The sequence below is a fragment of the Muntiacus reevesi genome, chromosome 6 (assembly GCF_963930625.1).
Source record: "Muntiacus reevesi chromosome 6, mMunRee1.1, whole genome shotgun sequence".
Lineage (NCBI taxonomy): Eukaryota > Metazoa > Chordata > Mammalia > Artiodactyla > Cervidae > Muntiacus > Muntiacus reevesi.
This window is the reverse complement of record NC_089254.1, coordinates 3,657,461-3,678,548: the sequence shown is the minus strand read 5'-3', so window position 1 is coordinate 3,678,548 and position 21,088 is coordinate 3,657,461. Positions and strand designations below refer to the sequence as shown.

The 21,088-nt window shown below is 35.1% G+C and overlaps 1 pseudogene; it reads right to left on the bottom strand.

Annotated features, from left to right (window-relative positions):
- Positions 1 to 20,699, bottom strand: part of LOC136171079 (ataxin-3-like) — a 77,767-nt pseudogene extending 57,068 nt beyond the window's left edge.
- Positions 20,700 to 21,088: the final 389 nt, after the last annotated feature.

Here is a 21,088-nt window from a genome sequence, read left to right as displayed (position 1 = left end):
CAACAACAGAGGAATTGATAAGGAATATGTGGTACATATATACAATGGAATATTACTGAGCCATCAAAAAGAATGAAGTAGTGCCATCTGCAGCAACATGGGTTGACCTAGAGAATGTTATACGGAGTGAAGCAGTGAGAGAAGAAGAAATATCATGTTACAGCCCTTATATATAGAATCTAAATGACACAAAGATCAAATTGCCAACATCGGCTGGATCATCAAAAAAGCAAGAGAGTTCCAGAGAAACATCTATTTCTGCTTTATTGACTATGCCAAAGCCTTTGACTGTGTGGATCACAATAAACTGTGGAAAATTCTTCAAGAAATGGGAATACCAGACCACCTGACCTGCCTTTTGAGAAATCTGTATGCAGGTAAGGAAGCAACAGTTAGAACTGGACATGGAACAACAGACTGGTTCCAAATAGGAAAAGGGAGTACTTCAAGGCTGTATATTGTCACTCTACTTATTTAACTTATATGCAGAGTATGTCATGAGAAATGTTGGGCTGGAGGAAGCATAAGCTGGAATCAAGATTGCCGGGAAATATATCAATAACCTCAGATATGCAGATGACACCAACCTCCTGGTAGAAAGGGAAGAACTAAAGAGCCTCTTGATGAAAGTGAAAAGAGGAGAGTGAAAAAGTTGGCTTAAAGCTCAACATTCAGAAAACTAACATCATGGCATCTGGTCCCATCACTTCACGGCAAATAGATGGGGAAGCAGTGGAAAGAGTGGCTGACTTTATTTTTCTGGGCTCCAAAATCACTGCAGATGGTGTTTGCAGCCATGAAATTAAAAGACGCCCACTCCTTGAAAGGAAAGTAATGACCAACCCTGACAGCATATTAAAAAGCAGAGACATTAATTTGCCAACAAATGTCCATCTAGTCAAGGCTATGGTTTTTCCATTGTTCATGTATGGATATGAGATTTGGACTATAAAGAAAGCTGAGTGCCGAAGAACTGATGCTTTTGAACTGTGATGTTGGAGAAGACTCTTGAGAGTTCCTTGAACTGCAAGGAGATCCAACCAGTCCATCCTAATGGAAATCAGTCCTGGGTGTTCATTGGAAGGACTGATTTTGAAGCTGAAACTCCAGTACTTTGGCCACCTGATGCGGAGAGTTGATTCATTTGAAAAGACCTTGATGCTGGGAAAGATTGGGGGCAGGAGGAGAAGTGGACGATGGAGGATGAGATGGTTGGATGGCATCACTGACACAATGGACATGGATTTGGGTGGACTCCGGGAGTTGGTGGTGGACAGGAAGGCCTGGTGTGCTGTGGTTCATGGGGTCACAAAGAGTCGGACATGGCTAAGTGACTGAACTGAACTGAAATGATACAAAAGAACTTAAAAAACAGGACCAGTCACAAACTTCAAGAAACAGCTTACGGTTGCCAGAAGGAAGCATGGGGGATAGGATTTTTGGGGAGTTTGGGATAAGAATGTACACACACTACTATATTTAAAATGGATAACCAACAAGGACCTTCTCTGTAATACGTGGAACTCTGTTCAATATTATGTGGCAGGCTGAATGGGAGGGGAGTTTGGGGCAGAATTAATACATGTATATGCATATATATACATATATATATACACACATGTATATATGCATATATATATATATATATGTATGTCCAAGTTCCATCGCTGTTCACCTGAGACTATCACAACATTGTTAATTGACTAAGCACCCATACAAAATAAAAATTAAAAATATATCATGTAGAAATGACAGGGCAAGCTACTAGCTCATATTTGTGATATATATTTATGTTAAAGGTCTTCTACTCAGAAGATATAAAGAACTGTTACAATTTAATAATAAAAAAAACATCCCTAATATGAATTTTAATTATTTATTTAATTGTTATATTTGGGAATTGCATTTTTAATGAACAAATACTGTCTAAAATGAGATATAAATTAAAATGTTAATAGAATACAAAAATGGGATTTGCAAATTAAGATAAGAATGAGACACCATCACAGATTGAGTAAAATAAAGAAGACTGGGACCCATGGCCAGAATGGATGAAGCAACTGGAATTCCCTTACACTGTTGGTGTAGTATAAAATTTTATAACTGCTGTTAAACAACAACAAGTTGGCCATGGTTTATATAGCTAAACATAAAATTACTTAATGACTCAGCTATTCTGCTTGTCACTTTTTGTAAATGAAAGTTTATGATTCTAAAATGCAGCTTTATTGATAATAGTCATTTGCTTAGAACAACATCAAGAAAATTGGATAAATATGTTGTGTTATGGACATATGGTGGAATATTTCTCAACATTAAAACAGATGACAGCATGAATGAATTTCAATGACATTACAGTGAGAAAAAGGAAACACACAAAATGATGACTGATTCTCCTTGTTCAGACAGGATGTAGAGTGGGAGCTCATTCAAAATCATCTTGTGTATGGCTTTTTCTCCTCCCTACTCCACCCCACATTGTAGCTTGTCACAATGTGTATAATGCCTCTGCAGACTGTTTCTTGTCATTGACAAATTTCTTTTTGCAGTGTAAGGCAGCATTCACAGATATGAGGGGTTAATATGTATATATCACTCTGACACCGTTTGTTTGAATATATTTTTGTGAAATTCAAGAACAAAGCAAGCCTGGGACTTCCCTTGTGATGCACTGGTAAAGAGTCCAGCTTGTGATGCAGGGATTGCAGCTGTGATCCCTGGTTGGGGATCTAAGATTCCACACACACTGGAACAAGTAAGGCTACATGTGCTGCAACCACTAAGCTTGTGCACCACACTACTGAGCCCTCACACCATAACTAGGGAATAAATGGTGGTGGCGGTTTAGGAGCTAAGTCACGTGCGAATCTTGCAACCCCATGGACTCTAGCCTGCCAGGCTCCTCTGTCCACGGAATTCTCCAGGCAAGAATACTGGAGTGGGTTGCCATGCTCTTCTCCAGGGGATCTTCCTGATGTAGGGATCGAACCCCTGTCTCCTACATTGCAGGTAGATTCTTTACCCACTGAACTATGAGGGAAACCCTAGAGAATCCATGCACTTAATCGAAAGATCCCATGTGCTGCAACTAAGACCCAACACGGTCAAATAAATACATAAATGAATAAGCAAATAATTATATATATTATATTACATATATTATATATACAAACAAAGCTTAATATGCAGTGACAGCCTAGGTTTGCTGCTGGGAGTAGGGAGATTGACTGCATAATAATGTGAGGCAATTTTCTAACATGAAGGAAATAGTCTAAATCTGGTTTTGAAGATCATTACCAGGTGATTATATTTGTCAAAGCAGATTAAAGTAGATAGTATAGTCAAACTTTTGCAATATCTCAGTAAGTTTGTATATGTAATTCAGTAGCATTTATATATGCAAACAATGCATTGTTTGGTGATATAAGGAAAAGAAAATACCTTTTCATTTTGATAACAAAAATTAAAAATACCTAGGAAAGCAGCATAATGAGAAATATGCAAAATATCTATGAGAAACATTATTAAATATCCCTCAGAAGCACAAAAGTAGGTATGAGCCAAATTAAAAAGTCTTGTTCTTGGATTGGATGATTCAACTTAATGAATATATCTAATCTCCTTTAGTAAAACTATATGTTTTATGCAATTATACTTAAAACAACTGTAAACCCCTGTCTTTAGAACTAGATAAATTTATTTTAGAGATGATACGGCTAATGGCAACCCACTCCAGTGTTCTTACCTGGAGAATTCGGGGGAGCCTGGTGGGCTGCCATCTGTGGGGTCGCAAAAACTTGGACCCAACTGAAGTGCCTTAGCAGCAGCAGCATGGCTAAACAACACCCACAAAATATGCAGGGCAATTCAAACAAGGAAAACAAAACAAATATGCAAAAAAATTTGAAATTTACATAGTAAACTCGTCTCAAATTTTATAAATATCACCATCCTGAAACTATTTTTATATGTATTGTACATACATTAAATGAGTAAAATTATTGCTAGTTTTTATAACCAACTAAAGGAAAAGGGAAAAATCCATATAGGTGGGGAAATCTGAGAAGAAATTCAATAGTGGATTTCTCAAATCAAAATAAATTAGATTTGAATTTGAAGTTTTGGGATGAATTCACTGCTCAGAAGCATTGATAGCCAATTAGTGATGAGATCACCTAGAGTTTATATTGTAAATCTCTTTCCATTTATAAGGAATTGATATTCCTTGGACACAAGGCTTAACTATTTGTTCCAGGCAGAAAAAAAAAATAATATCATCAGTGTGAGTATAGAACATTTTATTGTTTCAGAAACCATAGTGGTTTTTTTTAACCCCAAAGAATAATGCCAACCAATAAATAGGGAATAACTGAATGAATCAGGAAAAGCATGATTTTTGCCCATCCTGTTTAATAATTGATTCAGGAAATTGTGATTAATTAAGAAATCTCTGGGAGGAATGAATAAGAGTGTTTATGAAGACAGATATGACCAATACCGGTAATAAAAAAAGGAATATCAAAATATACTGCAGATATTTAAAAGGGAATCAAATAATATCAGCAAATCTATGCAAATAAAATTCATATTTTAAATTTTATTTTGAAGTGTAGTTTTTATTTATAATAGGTATGTATTAATTTCAGCTGTTCAAGATAGCTTTTCAGTATTTTCACAGTTTATACTCCATTCAAAGTTACTCTAAGATGTGTGTGTTAGTTGCTTAGTCACGTCTGACTCTTTGCAATCCCATGGACTATAGCCCTCCAGGCTCCTCTGTCCATAGAATTCTCCAGGCAGGAATAATGGAGTGGGTTGCCATATCCTTGTCCGGAGGATCTTCCTGACCCGGAAATCGGAACTGGGTCTCCCGCATTGCAGGCAGATTCTTTACCATCTGAGCCTCCAGGGAAGGGCTAAACAGTACACTCTGCTGCTTACCTGTTTTGTTGATAGTGGCTTGTGTCTGTTAATCCCGTACCCTAACTTGGCCCACCTCCCTTTCCTCTCACCTATGGCAACAACTAGTTTGTTTCCTTAATTGTGTTTGTTTCTATTTTTCTATATCCGTTTGTATGACTTTTGGATTCCACATGTCAGTTACATCATACAGTATTTGTCTTATACTCTCTGACTTATTTTACTGAGTTTAGTATTTTCTACTCCATCCACCTTGACTTGATGCAAATGGCTAGCATTTTATTGTTTTCATGGCTGCATAATATTTCATGAGATATCTACCACATCTTTATCCATTCATCTGTTGATGAACCCTCAGGTTTTTTCCACAGCTTTGCTATTGTAACATAGAGTTCCTATGTATTTACTTTTTCAAATTGTAGTTTTAATTTTTTCCAAGTATATACCCATGAATGAAATTGCTGAATAATATGGTTGTTCTATGTTTTGTTTTTTTGAGGAACCTCCATAATATTTTCTATAGTGGTTGCATCAATTTACATTCTTACCAACAATATACAAAGGATTCCCTTTTATCCACACTCTCACCAACATTTGGAATTTGATTCTTTGATAATTGCCACTCTGTTAGGTATGAGGTGATATCTCATTATTGTTTTGATTTGCATTTCTTTAATAATTAGTAACGTTGAGCATCTTTCTATGTGTCAGCTATCTATCTTCTTTAGCAAAATGTCTATTTAGATAATCTGTCCATTTTTTGATTGGCTTTTTTTTATATTGAGTGGTATAAGCTCTCTAATTAATATTCATATTAATGCTTTATATATTAATGCTTTGTCAATTATATTATATGAAAATATTTTCTCCCATTCAGTAGGCTTTCTTTTTGTTTTGCAGATGATTTCCATTGCTGTGAAAAGCTGTTAAGTTTATTTAGGTTCTATTCTTTATTTTTGCTTTTATTTATTTTGACTTAGGTGACAGATACAAAAAATAAAATTGCTCTGGTTTATGTTGAAGAGTATTCTGCCTGTGTTATTTTCTAGGAATTTTATATTTTGGTACCTTACATTTAGGCCTTTAATCCATTCTGAGTTTTTTCTCTTTTTTTGCATGATGTGAGGAAATGTTCTAATCTTATTCTTACATGTAGTGGTCCAGTTTTTCCAGCAGTACTCATTGAAGAGAATGTGTTTTCTCCATTATGTATTCTTGCTTCCTTTGTCATAGATTAATTGACCATGGATGTGTGGTTTTATTTCTGGGCTCTCTATTCTGTTACTTTGATCTATGTGTCTGTTTTAGTCCCAGTACCATGTTGTCTTGATTATCAAAGCTTCGTATTATGGTTTTGTGTCTGAGAGAGTAAAAGTTGTAGCTTTGTTCTTTTTACTAAAAATTACTTTGGCAATTTGGTATCTTCTGTGGTTCCATATGGCTTTATAATTATTTGTTCTAGTTCTGTGAAAAATGTCATGGATATTTTCATAGGGAATACATTAAATCTAAACCTTGTTTTGTGTATGTGTATGGGTGTTATAACAATATTAATTCTTCCAATCCAAAAGCATGGGATATCATTTTATTTATTAGTATCATCTTCAACTTCCTTCATAATTTTTTATAGTATTCAAAATACAGGTCTTTCAACACTTTGGTTAAATATATTCCTAGCTATTTTTTTTTTTCTTCTTTCATTTTGATGAGAACTTGAATGGGATTATTTTTACTGTCTGTTTCTGATAGTTTATTTTTAGGATATAGTGAGGCAACAGATTTATGTACATTAATCTTGCATACAGCAACTTTGCTGAATTTATTGATTAGTTCTAATTGGTTTTGAGTGGAGACTTAAGTGTTTTCTATTTATAAAGTATTATGTAATCTGCAAATATTGACAGTCTCACCTTTACCTTTCCAATTTGGATGCTTTTTATTTATTTTTGTTGTCCAATTTCTGTGGCTAGGATTTCCAATACTTTGCTGGAAAGAAGTGGTGAAAGTGGGCATTCTTGTCTTGTTCCTGATTCCAGAGGAAGGGTTTTCAGGTTTTCACCATTAAATATGATATTTATTCTGGGCTTTTCATAACTGTCTTCATAATATTGAGACCTATTTCCTCTACAGCCACTTTGATAAGAACTTTTAACATGAACAAATGCTGAATTTTGTCAAATGCATTTCTGCAGCTATTGAGATGATCTTGTGAATTTTTTTTTTACTAGTGAAGGCTTCCCAGGTGGTACTAGTGGTAAAGAACCCTCCTGCCATACTAATGATTTTTCTGTTCAAATTGTCTGTTTCTTGTTGATTCAGTCTTGTCAGTTTTCTTGTTTCATTTCTGTATTTTTTTTTCATTTCTTCTAGGATGATCAATTTACTAGCATGTAGCTGTTGATAGTATTCTCTAATAACTTTGTGCATCTCTGTGGTATTGGTTGTTATTTCTCTTTCATTTGTTATTCTTTTCATTTGTGTCCTCTCTTTTTTCTATTTGGTGAGACTGGCTAAAATTTTACCTATTTATTTATTTATTTTAGCTTTTTAAAAACACCATCTCTTGATTACATTGATCTTTTCTGTATTTTTATTTTTATTTTTTTTACTCTGATTTTATTATTTTCTTCCTTCTTGTGGCCTTAGGCTTTATTTGTTCTTCTTTACCTAATTTTTTTAGGTGGTAGGTTATATTGTTTATTTGAGTTTTTTTGGGGGGGTACATTGAGGGACAATATCCCTCTAAGCTTCCCTCTTAGAACTGCTTTTGCCACGTTTCATATATTTTAGAGTGCTGTATTTCCATTTTCATTTGTGTTGAGGTGTTTTCTGAGTTCCTCTCTGATTTCTTCATTGACCCATTCATTATTTAGTAGCAACTTATTTAGTCTCCACGGGTTTATTCTTTTCCTATTTTACGTCTTGTAGCTGATTTCTAGTTTCATACTGGTTGTGGTCAGAAAAAAATACTTAATGTAATTTTTATCCTCTTAAATTTATTGAGACTTGTGTGGCCTAGTGTGTAATCTATACTGGAAAACATCCTATGTACACTTGAAAAAAGTGTGCATTCTGCTAGTTTTGGATGCAGTGTTCTGTAGATATCTATTAACCCCAACAAGTCTATTTTGTCACTTGATATCTCTGTTGCCTTATTAATTTTCTGTCTATATGTTCTGTGTACCAACTTAAGTGGGGTGTTAAAGTCCCCTACTATTACTGTGCTGCCTTCAGTGTCTCACTTTATGATTGTTACTGTTTGCTTCATGTGTTTACATGATTCTGTAGAGGGTACATTTATGTTAATGAATATAATATCCTGTTCTTTTATTTATATCTTTATCATTGTATTGTGCGTTTATTTGTCTTTTGTTATTAGTTTTGTTTTAAAATCTGTTTTGTTTGATATGAGTATCACTGCTCCCACTTTCTCATCATTTCCATTTTCATAAAATTTCTTTTCCTGTCCCCTCACTTTCACTCTGTGTGTATATTCAGCCCTGAAGTGAATCTCTGGTAGGCAGCATATTGAAGTCTCTATTTCTTTTTTAAATATCCAAACAGCCATCCAACATCTTTTGATTAGAGTATTTAGTCTGTTCACATATAAAGTTATTATTGATATGCTTGTACTTATTACCATTTTCTTACCTGTTTTCAATTTTTCTTTTTTTAACCTCTTCCTTGTTTATTTATTCTTGTTTTTTGTTTCTTCCCTTGTGGTTTGATGAATTTCTTTAGTACTATGCATGTGCTCATTTCTTTTTAATTTTACTGTGTCTATTGTAGATTTTGGATTCTTGGTTACCATGGGTTTGTATATGCTGATGTCTAACTATTTCTACTTATTTTAAAGTAGAATCATTTAGGTTCAGTTAAATTCTAAAGTCTACATTTTATTACTGCTAATCTCCAATTTTGTGTTTTTGATATCATATTTTGCACTTTTATCCTTACCTCTTATCTATTTATTGTAGTTATAGTTTCTTTTGCAATTTTTTCCTTTTAATCTCCTACTGATTTCTTTAAGCAATGGATCCTCAGTCCTTACTATATTCATGCAAATAAAATTTAGAAAAAATATGTAATTTTGTAAAAAACAACTTAGCAAAACTGAAACAAAAGAAAGAGAAAACCTAAATAGCTTATATATGTTAAATATATCGAATCTTGATAAGAAATCTTTTCCAATTAAATTCCATCCTATATTTCTCCAATGATAATCAAGTCTACTAAGTATTTAAAGAAAAACAGTAGCATTTTACCAATTCTTCCAGAGAATAGAAAAACAGAAACATTTATAATAAAAGAAAGGAGTTTATATAGTCCAGCAGGACTCCTGGTGAAACACAAGCCAGACAAAGACATTATAAGAAACACAAATTAGAGGTTGATCTCATTTATAAACATAGATGCAAAAATCTTTTAAAGTTAGCAAAACAAGTCCAGTAACATATGAAAAGAATACCATATTAGAAACAAATTCATTTTAGTAAGGGATGCCCTGGTGGCTCAGGGGTAAAGAATCTGCCTGCCTGGAGCAGGAGGCAGAGGAGTTGCAGTTTTGATCCCTGGGTTGAGAAGATCCCTTGGAAGAGCAAATAGCAACCCACTTCAGTATTTTTGCCTGGAAAATTCCATGGCCAGAGGAGCCTGACAGGCTACCATCCATAGGGTCACAAAAATCAGACGTGACTTAGCAATGTCATTTTAGTAAAGGGATACTTTTTTTTTTTTTTTTTTGTATTTTACTTTTATTGATATAATTCAAGACATTAAAATAAGAAGATAATGTTAAAGATATTTCAATGGCTATGGAAATGACAAATTAATTTTACCTTCAGACCAAAAGTCCAACATTGTGCTAGTGAAATGCTTTACAAGATATAGAAACATGGAAACATTTCTGGGACCCTTAAAAGATGCATCTAATCATTCACACTGTATGACCCAGAATTTACCCCTAGTTATGAAACTAATAGAAATGCATGGACGTGGGTGGCTCAGGTGGTGAAGATTGGCCTGAAATACAGAAGACCCAGGTTCGATGCCTGGGTCAGGAACAGCCCCTAAAGAAGGGAATGACTATCAATACCAGTATTTGTTTTTATTTATTTATTTGACTGTACCAGATCTTAGTTGCAACCTGTGGGATCTAGTTCCCTGACCAGGGATCGAACCCAGGTCCCATGCATTGGGAGATTGGAGTCCTAGCCACTGGACCACCAGGAAGTCCCATTCCAATATTCTTGCTTAGAGAATTCCATGGACAGACTAGCTAGGCAGGCCAAAGACCAAGGGGTCACAAAGAGTTGGACATGACTGAATGACTAACATTTTCACTTTTTTTCACATACACAAAATTGTTCAGAAACAACTGAAGCAGCATTATATATACTAGCTCCAAACTTGAAATAGTCCAAAGTTCCACTGATATTCAAATGCAGAAATCATTTCTGAGCTAAAATTTTAAAAAGTTGAATAGGAAATAGAATAATTATCCCCCCTTTAGGTCAACCTAGACCAGCAGAATACAGGGCAGATAATTTTCTTTTAAATTTTTATATGTCCTAGTATATTTTGGAGCTTATTCCTCCATGCAAACATTTCACTGCAACTTGCACTAATTGTGAAGCAATGGCCAGTGAAATAACATATGACATACCATTGCTTTGTGTCTGTTGTTTCCTTGCTTCCTCTGTGCCATGAACTTTCATCTTTCTTGTAAAAGGGTGGCCTCTTAATCCTTAGTTATGATTCTGCAACTATAAGACCTAGGCCGAGACAGTGTATTTTTTAAATTTACAAGATTCTGCCAAGTAGTTTTTGTATGTGGTTGAATAGTTTTCTGTCCCATAGTAGAGAAGTTGAGCTCTGGTTACTACATGTCCTTGCTATTGTCAGCCTTTTTGACTTTAGCCATCTTGTAATCCTATTATGGTGGTTAATTATAGTTTTTATTTGCATTTCCATGGCAACTAACGATGTTGAATCCCTGGTCATAAAGTTTTAATACAATTATTGGTCGTTTAAACAACCTCATTTTGAAGAGTTTATTCAAGAGTTTTGTCCATTTTTTTGTTGTTGTTGTTTGTTTGCCTATCTTTCTGTTATTGAGTTTTGTTAATCCTTGAGGTATATAACGTATGAATCCTTTTTCAGATACATATGTTGTAGCCAACTTTTCCTATTTTGTGGCTTACCTTTTTACTGTCTAAATAGTGTCAGTTGATAGAGGTTCCAAACATTGTTAAAATTTAGCCTAACTTTATATTGACTAGTGCTAGCTAAGTTTTATTTAAGAAAATTTTTGCTCAACACAAGGTCATGAAGCTATCCTTATGTTTCTTCTAAGAGTCTCAAAGTTTTACCATTCTCAGTCCAGAATATACTGGGGATTTGTTTTGTGTGTGATGAGATAGTACAGATTCCTTTTTGACCTGCATATATCTCCAATGGAGCCACCATTTATTAAAGAGACCATTTTTCACCACTGCCTTGTAAGTACCATCTTTATCAGAATTTCGAGAATACCAACTGGGCTAAATCAAAGTAAGACATGTCTAGGTATTTCATAATAAAACTACTGAAAATTGAACACGAATAGAAAATCTTTAAATCATTCAGTGGATAAACAACAGCACAAACATATATGGGGGAAGAAGTAGATGCCTTTCTGAAATTCTCTACCTTTATCTATGATCCAACAGATGTTGGCAATTTGATCTCTGGTTCTGCTGCCTTTTCTAATTCCAGATTGAATATCTGGCATTTCTCAATTCACATACTGCAGAAGCCTAGCTTGAAGGATTTTGACCCTGATGCTCAGAAGATAGAAGACAGCAGGAGAAGGGGACAACAGACTTAATGGACATGAGTTTGAGCAAACTCTGGGAAATGGTGAAGGATAGGGAAACCTAGTGTGCTACAGTCCATAGGATCAAAAAGAGTCAGACACGACAGAGTGACTGAACAACAGCAACAATACAAATTAGCAATGAATTCCCCTCCTAAATAATGAAGACCAGAAGACGTGAATCCATCTTAAAATGATGACAAACAGAATTGCCAATCTGGAATTCTGTAGCCAGTGAAAATATCCTTTAACAATGAAAGTTAAATGGAAACATTTTCCGACAACTGCATAGTTATCAATTGACCTGAGCCACAAGAGATTTTGAAGGTGATTGAGGTTGAAATGAAATGATAACAATAATCACTCATATCATCAGAAAGAAAGGGAGACTATCATAAATGGTAAATATGTTTTGTTCAGTTCAATTCATTTCAGTTGCTCAGTATAGTCTGACTCTCTGTGACCCCATGCACTACAGCATTCAGAGCCTCCCTGTCCTTCACCATTTGCTGGATCTTGCTCAAACTTATGTCCATTGAATTGGTGATGCCATCCAACCATCTCATCCTCTGCTGTCCCTTTCTCCTCCTGCCTTCAACCTTTTCCAGCTTCAGGGTCTTTTCCACTGAGTCAGCTCTTTGCATCAGGTGGCCAAAGTATTGGAGCTTCAGCATCAGTCCTTCCAATGAATATTTAGGGTTGATTTCCTTTAGGATTGACTGGCTTGATCTCTTTGCAGTCCAAAGGACTCTCAAGTCTTCTCCAAAGCACAGTTCAAAAGTATCAATTCTTTGGTGCTCAGCTTTCTTTATGGTCCAACTCTCACACCCATACAAGACTACTGGAAAAACTATACCTTTGACCAAACGGACCTTTGTTTCTGCTTTTTAATATGCTGTGTAGGTTTCTCATAGCTTTTCTTCCAAGAAGCAAACATCTTTTAATACTGTGGCTGCAGTCACCATTCACAGTGATTTTGGAGCCCAAGAAAATAGTCTGTCACTGTTTACACTGTTTCCCCATCCATTTGCCATGAAGCGACGGAACTGGATGCCATGAACTTCATTTTTTGACTGTTGAGTTTTAAGCCAGCCTTTTCACTCTCTTGTTTTACTTTCTTCAAGAGGCTTTTTAGTTCCCCTTCACTTTCTGCCATAAGGGTGGTGTCATCTGCATATTTTAGATTATTGATATTTCTCCCAACAATCTTGATTCCAGCTTGTGCTTCATCCAGTCTGGCATTTTCATGATGTACTCTCCATATAAGTTAAATAAGCAGGCTGACAATATACAGCCATGATGAACTCCTTTCCTGATTTTGAACCAGTCCCTTGTTCCATGCCCAGTTCTAAATGTTGCTTCTTGACCTGCATACAGGTTTCTCAGGAGGCAGCTAAGGTGGTCTGTTATTCCTATCTCTTGCAGAATTTTTCACAGTTCACTGTGGTCCACACAGTCAAAGGCTTTAGCGTAGTCAATGAAACAGAAGTAGATGTTTTCTGGAATTCTCTTACTTTTTCTATGATCCAACGGATGTTGGCAATTTGATATCTGGTTCCTCTACCTTTTCTAAATCCCGCTTTTACATTGGAAGTTCTTGACTCATGTTGAAGCCTAGCTTGGAGGATTTTGAGCATTACCTTGATGGCATGTGAAATGAGTGCAATTTTGCAGTATTTTGAACATTCTTTGGCATTTTCCTTCTTTGGGATTGGAATGAAAGCTAACTTTTCCAGTCATGTGGCCACTGCTGAGTTGTGCAAATTTGCTGATATATTGAGTGCAGCACATTAACAGCATAATATTTTAGGATTTCAAGGAGCTCAGCTGGAATTTCATCACCTCCACTAACTTTGTTCATAGCAATGCTTCCTAAGGTCCACTTAGCTTCACACTCCAGGATGTGTGGCTCTAGGTGAGTGATCATCATCATAATAGGATTACATCATCTACAATAGGATTATATCATCATAGTTATCCAGGTCATTTTGGTCTTTTTTGTATACTTCTTCTGTGTATTCTTACCACCTCTTCTTAATATCTTCTGCTTTTGTTAGGTTCACACCATTTATGCCCTCTATCATGCCCATCTTTGCATGAAATGTTCACTTGGTATCTCTAATTTTTTTAACAGATCTCTAGTCTTTCCTGTTTTACTGTTTTCTTCTATTTATTTTCACTGATCACTTAGGAAGGCCTTCTTGTCTCTCCTTGCTATTCTTTGGAACTCTGCATTCAGATGGGTATAGCTTTTGTTTTTTCATTTGCTTTTCACTTCTCTTTTCTCAGCTGTTTGTAAGGCCCCTCAGATAACCATTTGCCTTTTTGCATTTCTTTTTCTTGTTATGGTTTTGATCACTGTGTTCTGTACAATATTATGAACCTCTATCCACAGTTCTTCAGGCACTCTGTCTATCAGACCTAATCCCTTAAATCTATTTGTCACTTCCACTGTATAATTATAAAGGATTAGATTTAAGTCATACCTGAATGGTCTAGTGGTTTCCCCTGCTTTCTTCAATTTAAGCCTGAATTTTTTAATGAGTAGGTCATGATCTGAGCCATAGTCAGCTCCTGGTCTTGTGGTGCCAAGTGTGTGGAGCTTCTCCATCTTCTGCTGCAAAGAATATAATCAAACTGATTTTGGTATTGGCCATCTGGTGATGTCCATGCATAGAGTTGTTTCTTGTGTTGTTGGAAGAGTGCGTTCTCTTGGCAACACTCTGTTAGCATTTGCCCAGCTTAATATTGTACTCCAAGGCCAAACTTGCTTGTTACTCCAGGTATCACTTGACTTCCTACTTTTGCATCCCAGGCCCCTATGATGAAAAGCACAACTTTTTTGGGTGTTAGTTCTAGAAGGTCTTGTATACCTTCATAGCAATATTCAACTTTAGCTTCTTTGGCATTAGTGGTTGGGACATAAACTTAGATTACTCTGATATTGAATGCTTTGCCTTGGAAATGAATTGAGATCATTGTGTCATTTTTGAGATTGCACCCAAGTCCTGTGTTTCATACTCCCTTGTTGACTTTTGGTTTTACTCCATTTCTTCTAAGGGATTATTGCCCACAGTAGTAGATATAATGGTCATCTGAATTAAATTTGCCCATTTTGGTCCATTTTGGTTCATGAATTAGTAAATTGTCAATGTTCACTCTTGCCATCTCATATTTGACCAGTTCCTATTTACTTTGATTCATGAACCTAACATTCCAGGTTCCTACGCAATATTGTTCCTTTTAGCATCAGACTTTACTTTCACTACCAGAAACATCCATAACTTTGTGTTGTTTCTGCTTTGATTGAGCCTTTTCATTCCTTCTGGAGCTATTTCTCCACTCTTTTCCATTTGCTTATTGGGGACCTATTGACCTGGGGAGTTCATCTTTCAGTGCCATATCTTTTTCCTTTTCAGTGGGGAAGTGTAAAAGACTTTCCGTCTTAAATTCTTCAGAATATATACAACTAGTATATATGGTTACCAATGAATAAAAAATGAAGGTCATAACAAATGGACCTATACAACTACAACATTTTTACATTTAATGGGAAATAGTACAATATTAACTCTAAGTAAATTTAAAGAAATGTATATTCTAATATCTGAAATGACCATTACAAAGTAATATATAGGGTTGTAGTTTAAAGGCCAGAGATAAATTAAATGAAATTTGTAATTGCCTAGGACTGTATGTTATAAAATTGTGTAAGACTTTGTAGAATTACATTGGAAAAAAATTAAAGACCTTTATATAATGAGAAATATGATTGGTTTCACAGATTGTAAACTTAAATGTATCAGACATAAATTATTTGAGAAATTGAATTCTAGATTTACCTAAATTACAATCAAATTCCTCAAAAGAGAATTTCATGAAAATTGACAAGCGTCTTCCAAAAATTATATGGTAAGGAAATCAAGAGGAACTTAGACACACTTGATGGAAAAGAATAAAGCTAAAGCCTTGCTCAATCAGCTATTACAACTAAACATAGAGATAATATAAATAACACAGCATTATTTAAATGCAGAGAGACAGCAAGACTAATGAGACAACACAAAGTCTATAATATGCACCCACCCCCCCGACCTGGTGTATAACAGATGTGCCCCAACAGAGCAGTAGATGAAGAAGAGTCAGTTCAGTAAGTGTTGGTTAGGCGGGAGGCTTATCAGTGCAAAAAGAAAGAGAAAGAAGGAAAGAGATAAAGGAATGTTACTATTTCAGCTTCAGCTTCAGGTAGATTGCAAACTTAACTATTTAGACCAATATTATAATTATTTTAGAAGATAATATATTCCAGAATCATTAAGATCTCAGAATATGTAAAGTTTCCTTTATTAGAAATAATTTCAAATCAAGAAAATTGCCATTTAAATCCACAATGAGGTATAATTAGAAATGATTTGGTAGCCCAAACTTTAAGTGTCAGGATATAGCAATTAATCAGATTGGAACAACAGAAACTTCCATACGCTAAAAAAGAATATTAATTGGCATCTCTCATTTGGTATATAGTTGGGCAATACCTATGAAAGTTGAATAAAAGACTTTGTGACCCAGAAATTTCACTCTTGAATAGATGTCTTAAGAGCATCCATTTCTGTGTACTTCAGATTTGTATATGGAATGCCACGATAGCTAAAGAAAAGAAAACAAATAAGAACAAGCATCCATAAAAAGTAGAATTGATGAATACACTGCTAATTCATATAATAGAATACTATGCAGAAATGACAATGAACAAACTACAGTTATCAAATATGGACTGATCCTTGCAGTCATAATTTTGTGTGAAAAAAGGAAAGGAATGAAACTCAATTTACTATAGAAGGCAAGAAAAAAAATGCACATATAGTTTGTAAAGAAAAGCAAGTTTAGGAGTATCAGAAAATTGAGGACAGTGGTTTTCTATAAGCAGTAACCTGTGATTGGGAAGTGACAATAGTGTGAGTTTCTAAGGTGTTGGGATGATGTGACAGGCACTCATTTATTCCTAAATCAGTGTAACAGTATTTTACTCATTTTTCTGTCAATGCATCGTGTGTTACCTTAGAGCATATCAGACAGCATGATAATGACAACCAGCTACCTGATTTTCCAATAGCTATCACCTGCCTTCCACTCTGCACTGGAACGTCACCTCCCTGTCATCATGACATAGCTCAACTCCAGCTCTGGGCATGGACCCAGAAAAGCCTGGTTATCAATACTTCAGCACTAAACCAGACCATTCTCCCTCACATGCACAGGAGTCCTTCAGGGCATATAAATCAAATTAAGCCAAAAAATACCATATGATTTTAACTGAAGAAATATTACAAAAATAAACTTTTCACAGGGTTTGCAATTCTTAAACTATGTTCTTTCCACTTCAATCTAAAGACCATAAATATGTTTCCTACTATGATTGTGGAAATGGCAGGGGAGAGAAGAGAAAACTGTGCATCTCTGTCCTCCGGGGGCCATTCCTTGGGTGATACATGTGGCAGAAAGTGTTTTTCAGACTGTCTTGTATGAAAGTATATTTCCTTATTAATTATAATGATGATAATAACCACCCAACAATATAATGATAATGATGATGAGATCTGGCATTTATTGAAATCTCATGACTTACTTCTTGACCTATCCAAACGAAATCCTTCATGATGAGCCTATTATTTCTTATCTGCCTGTGAAGAGGAGGATAAGATTGCCAATTTTGTTTTTCCGCAATTGTATGTTACACAGAAGCCCAGTGAATGAGACACATTATAAGTAAATATGCTGCTCTGTTGAACCAGACAGTTGAAAGCTTCAGTGCATTCACTGTTCTCCACAAATGAACTACATGCCAAGGTCCTCTCGGCTCAGTCATAGAAGCAAGTATGTATGTATGTGTGTGTGTGTGCATGCGTGTGTGCACATGAACCAGCGCATACATTGCTGAAGGATTCAAAGATGCATAGCTAATAATATTGGCACATCGGTTTCAAATTCTAAAGAAATATATCTTCAATTTAGCTAAGGATTAATATAAAGAATAATTTATTTACTTCAAGTTTTGTAACAACTCTATGCTTTGGTCATTGATGGATTTGATAATTTGAGAAAATTATGTTAATTTTTATTTCACTTTGAGAATGGCTTTGTTCCAACATAGTCATTTGTGTGTTTTATTTATTTACTAAATTTATTTTAGTGTTTTTTGAAAGATATTATATCTCATGGACACACAACTAAACAATTTGTAGTGTAGAGATTTTAGGAACTTAAGAACAATTTAGTCTTTTGCTCTTTTCCTTCTTTCTCTCCTCATGAACCAAAGTGATGGTTGTGTGAATAAATAATAAAATGTGCAATTAACTCTGATGCATTTTTACTGGAGCATAGATTTCAGGCTGACTCGAGGGCAATTAAGGAAGAGAGCATGACCAGCAGTCTCTTTGTTAGTGCAGTGTTAAATAAGATTATGACCGCATTTGACTGCCCACACTTAGAGCAACATAGTGTCCGATAGTGATTAAATGCTTCTAAATATCTCAAATTTACATGAAATATTAATATAATTTTAATTACAAAAAGTGCATGTTATTACCGAGTATATTTATCCACACTTTATCAGTAATTTATTTCATAAGTAATTAAAGTCTTTTGTTGTTGTTCAATCTCTAGGTCAAGACTGATTCTTTGCAACCTCATGAACGATGCACACCAGGCCCCCTGTCCTTCACTATCTCCCAGAGTTTGCTCAAACTCAAGTCCATTGAGTCAGTGATGCTATCATCAGTGGTTACCTCATATTCTGTTGTCCACTTCTCCTCCTGTTCTCAGTCTTTTCTGGCTGGCATTACACAGTGTCCTTTATATCAAATTTATAAAGTATATTTTTTCTAGAGGGATTATGAGTATATAAACTCTCATTTTTATATTGATATACTGTGTGCTAGTTAAATGCTTAAATGAACATTTTCTAAGATATTGAGATTATTTGATATTTAGTTCATATTTTGTTTTGACTTCTGTAGTTTTATTTGTCTTGATACGAAAACAAGATATCTTGAAACTATATTTAAACATTATTTGTCACAATTTTTGGGGCAATTTCACTATACTGGAAACACGAACACACACACACATACACACACACACACACACACACACACACACACACACACATTCAGACCTCTGTACATCCCACAGGGGCAGATCCATGACGTGACAACCACTGGAAAACTGTGGGATTGCAACTTGATAATAGCAGGAAGATGCCTATGCAAAAGACACGTGGAATCATATTCACATTCTGATGCACATTATCTTCAGAAATGATACACACAGGTATACTTCATTGCCTCTAAGCCTCATCTATTTAAAGCTTAATTGCATTGGCAAATACAATTTAAATAACTTTCTTGCATGGAGTTGTTATTTCTCTCAGAAAAAAAATATTGTTACAAATAAAAGGCTGAAAGGTGGTGTCATCAGTAAGAAGAAGAACCCCCCTCCCCCTCGTCTTTTCTCCCATCCCTCCTTCCTTTCTTTGTTCATTTAATTATCTGTGCCCTGAAAACACAATGTTTTTTTTTACACATAACTCACTGAGTGTTTCCATAAACTATGCCTATATATTAGAAATTTAGAGGAAAAAAAATTACTTAATGGCACATTTGCTATTTGCTCATGGCTGTTTCAAAGGAAATATAATATTTTAAAATTTAGAAACTTCAACTAGCCAATTTTACTGCATTAGTGAAGTTAGGCCATTAAGCTTTAGAGTAGAGAATAAAGGGAAATCCAACAGACTTGACTTTGACTACTGGTTGCATCACTTTATAGGTGAGTGAAACTATAATGAGATAATGATACAAACTCCTCAGAATAACTGAAATTAAATGGCTACAGATACTCATGTTAGTGAAGATATGTAACCATTATAATTCCTATGCACTTAGTGGGATGAAATATTTGATATAGTCATTTTGAAATATAGTCTATCATTACTTTTTACCTATGAAAATTAAACATATATATACCCTGTAACTTTTATATCCAAATAAATCCATATATATATGTATATCCAAATAAAATAAAATTTTATTATAAAATAATATATATTATATATTAAAATTTTATATATTTATTAAAAATTATATATTTAATATATATTATATTTAATATAATTATATGTAATTATATTTAATATAATCAATTATATAAAGTTATATATAATTTAATATAATTATATATAATTAATAATTATATATTTAAATATATAAAATATATTTATTAAAATTTTATATATTAAAATTTTATTATAAAATATCCAAGTAAAGTTAAACATATATATACCCTGTAACTTTTAAATCCAAATAAATCCATATATATATATATATATTTATATATATATATATATATCTCCACCAAGATATGTGCAAAATATTTCATAACAGCTTTACCTGTAATAATGCAAAACAAGAAACAGTCTAAATACTCACCAGAGGTATTTACAACACTAAGTACCAAGCACCTGGTCCCTTGAGCTGCTCAGACCTGGGAAGGGCACAGAATGCGCACCCAACCCACAGAAACTGAGCCAGAACTGTTTCTGAGTGTCTCCTGTGAAGGTATGGGTCAGCAGTGACCTGCTGCATGGGCTCTGGGTGTAGCAGACCTGGGTATGGCTTAAAACCTCTCGGAGGAGGTCGCCGTTAACCTCACCATAGAACCACCAGCACTTACACAGGACTGGGGAAACAGACTCTGGAAGGGCACAAACGAAACCTTGTGAGACAGGACCCAGGAGAAAGGAGCAGTGACCCCACAAGAAACTGAGCCAGACATGCCCATGAGTGTCCCGGAGTCTCGGGCAGAGGCGTGGGTCGGCGGTAGCTTGCTTCAGACTCAGAGGCGCTGAGTGCAGCAGTGGATGCATGGCGCCTTTTGAAGAAGGTCACCATTATCTTCATTACCTCCACCATAGTTTGGCCTCAGGTCAAGCAACACGGAGGGAACGCAGTCTCCACCCAAGACAGATGGGTCATGGCAGAGAAGTCTGACAAAATATGGTCCACTGCAGAAGGGAATGTCAAACCAGTTCAGTATTCATGCCTTGAGAACCCCATAAACAGCATTAAAAGGCAAAAAGATAGGATACTGAAAGATGAAATCGCCAGGTTGGTAGGTGCCCAATATGCTGCTGGAGATCAGTGGAGAAATAACTCCAGAAAGAATGAAGGGATGGAGCCAAAGCAAAAACATACCCAGATGGGGATGGGACTGGTGATAGAAGCAAGGTCTGATGCGGTAAAGAGCAATATCGCA